General features: G+C 36.8%; 1 long non-coding RNA gene across 1 annotated transcript; it reads left to right on the forward strand.

Moving 5' to 3' along the window:
- Positions 1-6,231: 6,231 nt before the first annotated feature.
- On the forward strand, positions 6,232-7,066 carry LOC148769706 (uncharacterized). Its single transcript, XR_016032040.1, has 2 exons — positions 6,232-6,356; positions 6,436-7,066. It is a non-coding gene; the product is annotated as an uncharacterized LOC148769706 (long non-coding RNA).
- The last annotated feature ends 2,778 nt before the right edge of the window (positions 7,067-9,844 follow it).

The raw sequence follows: 9,844 nt of genomic DNA on the forward strand, positions 1-9,844 counted from the left end.
TACTATTTTTATTCGCGGAGAACCTGTATGTGCCTTAATTGATTCCGGTTCTACGCACTCCTTCATAGCTACCAACGTATCTGAACGACTCAAACTTACGCCCACTCGTGTATATCACGAGTATTGCATTTCCATACCCTCGGGTGATGAGATGAAGTCGAACCTAGTAGTAGTTAACTGCCCTATCCAAATCCATGACCAACCTATGGATTTTGACCTAATCATCCTACCGATCCAAAATTTCGATCTTATTATGGGTATGGATTGGCTAACGAAGTTCAATGCCCAAATCAATTGCGCGCTGAAAACTGTTAGCTTTTCTCTCCCTAGCGGAAATCTCCTAAAATTCCAAGGCCATCGTGAAACCCTAATTCCCATCATCTCGGCAATCAAAGCCGCTAAACTGATTTATAAGGGGCATACTAGCTATCTAGTAGACGTCCTAGAAATCGAATCTAAGCCCAAACCTCAGATGTCTGAAATCCCCGCTGTTCAAGAGTTTCCCGAAGTCTTCCCCGACGACCTTCCCGGATTGCCACCCGATCGCGAGATAGAATTCGAAATTAACCTAATCCCCGGAGCAGCACCCATTTCTAAGTCCCCCTACCGCATGGCCCCGATGGAACTCAAAGAGCTGAAAGATCAAGTTCAAGAATTGCTCGATAAAGGCTACGTCCGTCCCAGTCATTCCCCATGGGGAGCTCCAGTGTTATTTGTTAAAAAGAAGGATGGATCCCTCCGCCTCTGTATAGATTACCGAGAGTTAAACAAGATCACCATAAAGAATAAATACCCCCTACCCCGCATCGATGATCTTTTCGACCAACTCCAAGGAGCATCCGTCTTCTCCAAAATCGACCTCCGTTCCGGATATCACCAACTTAAAGTCAAGGAAGCCGATATCCCTAAAACCGCCTTCCGAACCCGGTACGGTCACTACGAATTCATGGTTATGCCATTTGGTCTAACGAACGCCCCAGCCGCATTTATGGACCTGATGAATCGAGTGTTTCACCAATACCTCGACAAATTCGTCATCGTTTTCATTGACGACATTCTAGTCTACTCCCGAAGCAAAGAGGATCATCTCTCCCACTTGCGGATCGTACTTCAGACCCTACAATCACATCAATTGTACGCCAAATTCAGTAAATGTGAATTCTGGTTATCTAGTGTAATCTTTCTCGGACACATTATCTCTGCCGAAGGATTATCCGTCGATCCCGGAAAGATAGAAGCCGTCTCCAACTGGCCCGTTCCGAAGAATGCAAAGGAAATTCGAAGTTTTCTTGGCCTGGCTGGGTACTACCGTAAATTCGTCCAAGATTTCTCGAAGATTGCGTCACCACTCACCCGACTCACGAAAAAGGAAGTCAAGTACCAGTGCACCCCATGTTGCGAAGCTAGCTTCCAAGAGCTCAAGAGGCGATTAACTTCTGCCCCTATTCTTGCATTACCTGAAAAATCTGGAGAATTCATAGTCTACAGTGACGCCTCCAAATTAGGGTTAGGCGCCGTACTAATGCAAAATGAAAAAGTAATCGCCTATGCCTCTCGACAACTCAAAGAATACGAGAAGAACTACCCGACTCACGATCTCGAACTAGCAGCAGTGGTCTTTGCACTCAAAATCTGGCGACACTATCTCTATGGTGAAAAATGCACAATTTACACCGACCACAAAAGTTTGAAATACTTCTTCACGCAGAAAGAGCTGAACATGAGACAACGACGATGGCTCGAATTAATCAAAGACTATAATTGTGAAATTCTATACCACCCCGGAAAGGCAAATGTTGTAGCCGACGCACTTAGCCGAAAATCAATGAACGCCCTCACAATTCGGTCCGACCTTAGAAACTCTATTCGAACAGCACAAGACCAAGATCCTCAGATTCAGAATATTCGTGCCAATCTAGAATCGAACCCCGACTTTCGAATCTCCACCGATGGACTCCTCCTATTCCAAAATCGCACTTTTATTCCCGACAATTCCGAGATCAAGAGACTTATTCTAACCGAAGCACACCAGACTACATACACCTGTCACCCCGGATCTACCAAGATGTACCAAGACCTCAAAAAGCTATATTGGTGGCCCGGAATGAAGAAAAATGTCGCCCAATTCGTCGCCGAATGCCTCACGTGTCAACAGGTGAAGGCTGAGCACCAACGACCCGGAGGCTTACTTCAGTCAAATCTAATTCCCGAATGGAAATGGGAAGTAGTAACAATGGATTTTATTCAAGGAGTTCCAAAGACGCAACGTGGATCTGACTCCATTTGGGTAATCGTCGATCGTCTGACCAAATCAGCTCATTTTCTTCCAATCCGAAAGACGTTTAGCCTAGACAAACTAGCGGAACTTTACATTCAAGAAATTGTCCGACTCCACGGCGTTCCAACCTCAATCATTTCCGATCGAGACCCCCGGTTCACTTCAAAATTCTGGAAAAGCCTACATACAACCCTCGGAACCAAGTTATCATTCAGTACCGCCTTCCATCCCCAAACCGACGGACAATCAGAACGTACAATCAAGACTCTCGAAGATCTACTCCGAGCCTGCACACTCGACTTCGGAGGCAGTTGGGAATCCTGGCTACCGCTAATAGAGTTTGCGTACAACAACAGTTTCCAAACTACGATAGGGATGGCCCCGTATGAAGCCCTCTATGGACGCAAGTGCCGATCCCCGCTCCATTGGGACGAAGTAGGAGAAAAGAAATTGCTTGGACCTGACCTAGTACAACAAACGGTGGAAATAATTCGAAATATTCGAGAAAAGATGCGCGTCGCCCAGGATCGTCAACAGAGCTACGCCAATCGGAGAAGAAGGGACCTGGAATTCAAAATTGGCGAATCTGTTTTCCTAAAGGTAGCACCCCTCAAAGGCGTCATGCGATTCGGAAACCGAGGCAAGTTAGCCCCAAGATATATTGGACCATTCGAAATCCTAGAGAAAATAGGTACACGTGCCTATCGCTTAGCACTCCCGCCTAAGTTATCAAGAATCCACAACGTTTTCCATGTCTCCATGCTTCGAAAATACATACCAAACCCAAGCCATATTTTAAGATCCGACCCCGTTGAACTAAACCCTAACCTTTCCTATGAAGAAACACCCCTACAAATTCTAGACTCCAAATGCAAAACCCTTCGAAATCGAGAAATTCGTCTTGTCAAGATACTTTGGCGCAACCATACTCCGGAAGAAGCTACATGGGAACGAGAATCAGAAATGAGAAATCTCTATCCCGAATTATTCGGGACAGGTAACAAATTTTGGGGACAAAATTTCTTTAAGGGGGGAAGATTGTAACACCCCTCGTCTTTAAATTTTCCCAACTTTCTTATGTAAAGTTGATGCATTTTAATAAAGTTTAACTCTTCCAAAATATTACTTGACTACGTGAATTATCGAATATATATGATAAATGAAATCATAAATTATATGCTAAATATGGATTGATGTATGCACTATACACTTATTAATTAGCTTATACATACATGTATAAGTATTTACTTAAATATATATATATATATATATACACACATATATATGTGTGTGTGTGTCTGCATGTGTGTGAAGGTGTGTGTGTGTGCATGCGTGTGTGTATATGTGTGCAGCCGTGTGTGTGTGTATAATTGCATATAGGTTGAGTATAGTTTATATAAACCTATATACTAACCTAGGGTCAAGACCTCAATAATCAGCACCTAAACCACACTCAACCCCTAACCAAGAGTGGTAAACCAAAAGCCTCTCTTCCTAATTTAAAAAGGGCCAATCTCTCTCTCTCTCTCTCTCGGCTGGTTTTTCTCTCTCTCTCTCCCCCGATTGTTTTTTCTCTCTCTCTTCCTCACCTGGTCTCTCTCCACCCCTCGGCAGCACCACCACCGTGAGCCACCATCAGCCACCCCAAGCTCCAAAAAAATCCTAACATGAGAATTCCCTATCCTATCCTCCTTCTAGAGTTCTCCAAGAACTCTATTTATACGAGGTGCCCTTTCACGGGAGAAATCACATCTCACCTCCTAATACGCTCCATAGCCCTCTCCCTCAAAATAGCTTGGTTAGAAATCGAAGATTGAAGAGGTAAAGAACCTCTCCCGATATTTTCTAATTTCTTTCTTCTTTTCCCCTTTTCTGACCTTTTGATTCTCTTGAAGGTTCAAGAGCATTTTTATTTTGGCTAGCTTTGTTTCTAACATCAGGTAAGGAATCAAAATCCTTGCTGCAAATGGAGGTATCAAGTATCGAGAAAGGAATTTTCGGAAAATAATCTAAAAGACACTCCTCTTCTTCGTTTCATGTTATTCTTGCATTTTTGTGTTTAATTTTGTTGGTTCTTGCATTTTAAATCATTGCATGTATGATCGGACTGCATAATCCGGAGATTCAAGCCTTTTAGAAAAAGGGAGTGACAAAGAAATTTTGAGTTATTAATGAGTTTTTGAAGAAAATCAGATTTTGGTAAAATTAGGGGCATGCATGTGAAGATCTAGTAAGCTAGAGGACTGATCTGCAAATTTCTAAAAGATCGGTTAGATTTAGTTAAATTAAGAATTTTTAATTTCTGAAGTTTTTGATTTAATAGATTAATTATTTTGAATGAATAAATGAAGGGTTGGAAGAAAATGGAAATTTTGGGGTAGAAATTGTAATTTTCAGAAACTTGTTGTTCTTCGAATTTTTAAGAATTAAAAAAATAAAGAAAAAACTGAGATTTTATTTAAATTATCTGAAATCTGCCTAATTAATGTGTTGTTGATTTTAGGATGAATAATCGGATTTCCTTTCGAATAAAACATCTTTATGGAAATTAAATTAGATTAGAAACTTCTTTAAGTGTTTTGGTAATACTTCTTGTGTAATGACACTTTGGTAAATTACTTTGGATATACCCATAGATATATATATCCTTTATTAGTTATAATTTTATTATCTTTAATAAATTAAGTCATTATTCAAGCATGCTTATAAAAAGTATACTAAAATACATGTAGATATATATATATACACATTCAATTTTTGGGTGTGTATAATTATTTATATGTACATATATATATATAGAGTTCGGTTTATATATATATATATATATATATATATATATATATATATATATATATATATATATATATATGTGCCTGTATGTCATTTTGATATATTTGTATATATATATGTTTAAATATATGAAATGCATAGGCAAGAATATGATATTAACATATTATTAATGCATAATTTGTAGATGCATAATTGTGTGTGTGCGTATGTGCATCAGTGAGTGTGCATGTGTGCATAAGTGAGCTTAGATGTCTAATTGTGTAATTGATATAATGTGTTTGTGTATTTGTTGGTCACTTGATTGATATTTGTGATGTCTCTTGGTGGTTAGATTTATTGATGGTTGTTGTGAATTATTAGTACTTTTGGGTGCCTATGTGAAATTCTCATTACTTCTTTCTTGCCACTTTTGTAATAAATAAAAATAATTTGGGGAGGTTAATGGAATACTTAGAAATAATAAGAAGGGATACGGGGGGCCGGTATTCCAACCATAGATACCATAGTTCGATGGTTTGATTCCACCAAAACGGGCTCAGAATAAATTCTTATTATCTAAGTACAAAAGTTAATCTCTCATCGGATCCGATAAAATGTTTTAAATAGTTCACTACGTTAATCGAAAACCGAGACATGTGTGTGTTTTACGTAAATTTTGGTTGCTCCTATGTTATATAATTTTATATATATATATATATATATATATATATATATATATATATATATATAGTAGAACAATATTTGCAAATCTCGATATCTTTCGAGATCCTTACTGAGCTTTGTTAGCTCATATAGATATTCTCCGTTTGCAGGAACTAGTAGGGATAACTCCGCCGGTTTGGACTAGTAGCAGTTCGAGGGGTCGATTCCGGAAATTTTGGGCTCGTATGGAGGATCCACTAATGTTGCTTATTATCTTAGCTTTTATTTATTTTGCATTGAAGACTCTTACTATTTCTATTGTAGCTCATGTATATTACTACCCCTAGTGTAAGGCGAACTTTCCTATGTTTCCTTTTGAACCAGTATATGTAAAATAGTACGGCTTGATGGTTTAATATCTCCGCCTTATAATTACTTCCGTAAATCTCCGTTTGTCTTCTCGTATGATAGTAAGCATCGAAATTTTGAACCTAAGGACAAGGTTCAATATGATTTTTAGGAATATGCGACTTTAATATGATTTTTACGTTCGTTTGGGCAGGCTGGGAAGGGGTAACACATGATTCAAGAGTCTTAACAGATACAGTTGCTGATCCAAGAAACGGGTTTCCATGGCCTCCACCTGGTATTAATTTAAATTCAAACTAAACTCTTAATATTTATACGTTAAATTTGATATTACTTTATAATTATAATGTTTACAGGTAAATACTATCTTTGTGATGCTGCATATACACATACTAGAGGATTTATGGTTCCATATCGTAATGTACGATATTGGTTAGGAGATTATCGTCGTAGGCGTCCTTTAACTAAAGAAGAAAGATTTAACCATGCTCATGCTCAACTAAGAAATGTTATCGAACGAGCTTATGGAGTTCTGAAGAAAAGATTTTCGATTTTACAAAAAATGGCCCCTTTTTCGTTTAATGTGCAGAGAAATATAGTGATTGCTTGTTTTGCGGTGCATAATTTTATAAGGAAAGAGCGTATAAGTGATACACTTTTTGAGGAGTTTGATCAACCTAATATGCCATTTGACGGTACGAATGAGGATGAGCAAAACCTTGTGAATGATGGTACAAGTACTGGGCCATGGTGGGGGGACGAAGACATGCAATACATGGCAAATGTGCGCGATGAGATAGCAACCCGATTGATGCCTGGAGGAACCAGGACCAATTAGAATTTATTAATTTTTTTCATGTTAATTTTAGCGATTAATATTTTTCAGCCAAATTTAATTACTTTAATGTATTTTTATATTTTCTCTGCTTTTATTTATGAATTTTATTTTTATTAGTCGTTTGAATTTAAAATTTGAAATTTATATTTTGTCTATGTTAAATATTATAGTTTATATCAAGATATGTAATGTCCGCCAAATTTTTATAATTTACTAAAGTAAATCATGCTAAAAAAATTATGTTTATTCATATATTCTAATCAAATTTAATTAACAATAATGTTTCAGAATTATACAAGGGTATATCAGGAAAATTACAGTATTCAGACATTACAGATATTCAGTTATCAAATGAACTTAATTATTCAGCATTCAGCAATCAGACACAGCTCTTACCCATTCAGATATTTATTCAGCATTCAGCATTAAGCACTTAATCTTATCAAACGGAGCCTAAGTCTTATCGAAAAAAAAAAAAAAAAAAAAAAAAAAAAAAAAAAAAAAACTTCACGGTGATGAAAAATAAATAATATTTTCTATGAATTTAGACTTCCGCTCGCGTATTCCTTCGTAAACTTCCCGGTTTATTAGTTGGAACTTAGGGGGTGTCACACCTAACGTTTATATAGAAATCCAAACCGGAAGTTTGGAACAACCAACTTGACCCAATGGCTATATAGAATCACAAACCAAAGTTATAATGTTGACGCCACAAGAAAGAAACTTAATAGAGTTCACAAGATTAACGAATAACAAAAAACTCACTCGTTCTTTCTTTTTTCCTTTTTTTTTCGATTTTTTTTTATTGGACTCTAGACAAAACCTAACTTAGACTCAAAGAAACTTCAAACAAAAAATAAATTTCGAATTTTTTTTTCTTTTTTATTGGTTTATGGACTCTAAATAGACAAACAAAAGACTAGAAGACTCAACAATAATAGACACGAAACGAAAAACAAAACAAAGACTGACTCAAAAAAAAAATAAAGGATAGGTGAAACCTTCTTAGGAAGATGGCTCTGATACCAAATGATACGAACCACGCCAACCACGTGATGAGACCCGATATCAATAATTCGGATTTCAAATCCTGGACCATCCAAAGAATGATTCAATGGGGTGGAACCGCGACCCGTTTCCTATAAGGAGGCAAGAACCTTGGTATGTGAAGACACCACAATCGATTGCGAAAGATCAATTGATAAGTTGGGGTGAACACACAGAATCCACCGATATGTTCGATAATTTCTTAAAGAACCAAAGAGAATAATCTCAATTTAATCATAAAAAATCGTCCATTAAAATAAGTCAAATTGGCAACCTATTTATAAGATCTAAAAAGACTCTTTTTTCACAAAGAAAATGACTCTTACCTAAACTATAATAAGGGAACTATTAAATAAGAAAATTCTAGCCATAAATAACTCTAAAATAATATAAATATATTAAATCCTAATATAAAAACGTAATTTAATAAAATACAAACTCCAAACATCAAGTCGACCACACGAACACTCTTCCTAACTCGAGTAGACACTTGGATGTGCACGTGTGTTAACTTCAAGCTATATTACTGACCTCTTCCACACAAAATCTCTCTCGAATCAAAACACCAAAGTTTTAGATCTTTAAGTTGGCTTTCCGTAGCAATACGAATCACCTTAATTGGACTTCAGATGTGAGGGTAATCAGCCGAATGGTGTACTCTGCCAGAATCATACGGGACTTTCGTGATGCATGAAATTCGACTTGTCCAACGAATTTCCCTCTTCCTTGTCGTCCAATTCTTCGTGTTGGATTTAGTTAGGATCATATCAATTTCCCCCGCTGCCGCCGTTGACTTTTTTTGGTTTTTTTTTTTTTTTTTAACTTTTTTTTCTTCAACATTTGTTTGCTCGTTTAAACGGTAATATTGATGTGGTTGACAGTCATATTAACTATATTACTGTTTAACACAATAATATTAACTATATTACAGTTTAACACACTAATATTGATATATTACCCTCTAGCACAGTAATATCAACACAATAAAAATCACTATTATTGTGTAATAGAGTAATATTAATATGTTGACTGTTCAACAAAGGGCAAACATAGTAAAAAGCCAACACAATTAATATTCATGTGGTTGACATAATATTACTTTCAACCACAGTAATATTACTGTAACGACAGTAATATTATTGTGATTACAGTAATATTACTGTTAATTTATATGCCTATAGAAATCAAGTAACCTAAGTTGTAACAGTTAAGTTGTGGAAACAGTATTCAGTTACAACTATAATTCTTGTGTTAACACAGTTATAAACTACTTAAAGCAAATAAATGAACACAAGGAATTAATGTGGTTCAGACACAAATGTGCCCTACATCCACGTGGACCTGCAAACACGATTTCACTAGTTCAGATTTACAGTGTACATTAATAGGACTTGTTAAAAACACTAAAGACTCCCTCTTTATGTAATATGCCGTTCTTTTACACAACTCGAACTCCGTGTCTCTCTCTAGCAGCTCCACTCCGCGTGCCTTGAACTTTCTTCAAGCCTGAACTCCCTTCAGAAAACGCGGCTGATCTCCCTTGAGATCTATACAACACATCTGTATATGTTGGCACAGTGCAACGATGGCACAGTCCTGCTCCGCAGAACGCCTTGGCAAAACTTCGATGCTATGAAGTGGTTTTTCTCCCAAATAATGCCCACGATTCTTGTATGTCTTGGAGGCTTATATAGCCACGAAAATAAGCCCTAAGACCTAACTTGAACCCAAAGAAATCTATTTAACTAGGTAATAGAATCATAGTTGATTTCTACTTCTATTCTAGATAAGTACAAAAGATACCTAACTAGAATAAAATACATGGAAATAAATCTAAGTCCTAATAGAAGTATTATAAGAATAGGACTCTAATAAATTCC

This window comes from Erythranthe guttata, chromosome 7 (genome assembly GCF_056151865.1).
Source record: "Erythranthe guttata isolate IM_541 chromosome 7, IM_541, whole genome shotgun sequence".
Lineage (NCBI taxonomy): Eukaryota > Viridiplantae > Streptophyta > Magnoliopsida > Lamiales > Phrymaceae > Erythranthe > Erythranthe guttata.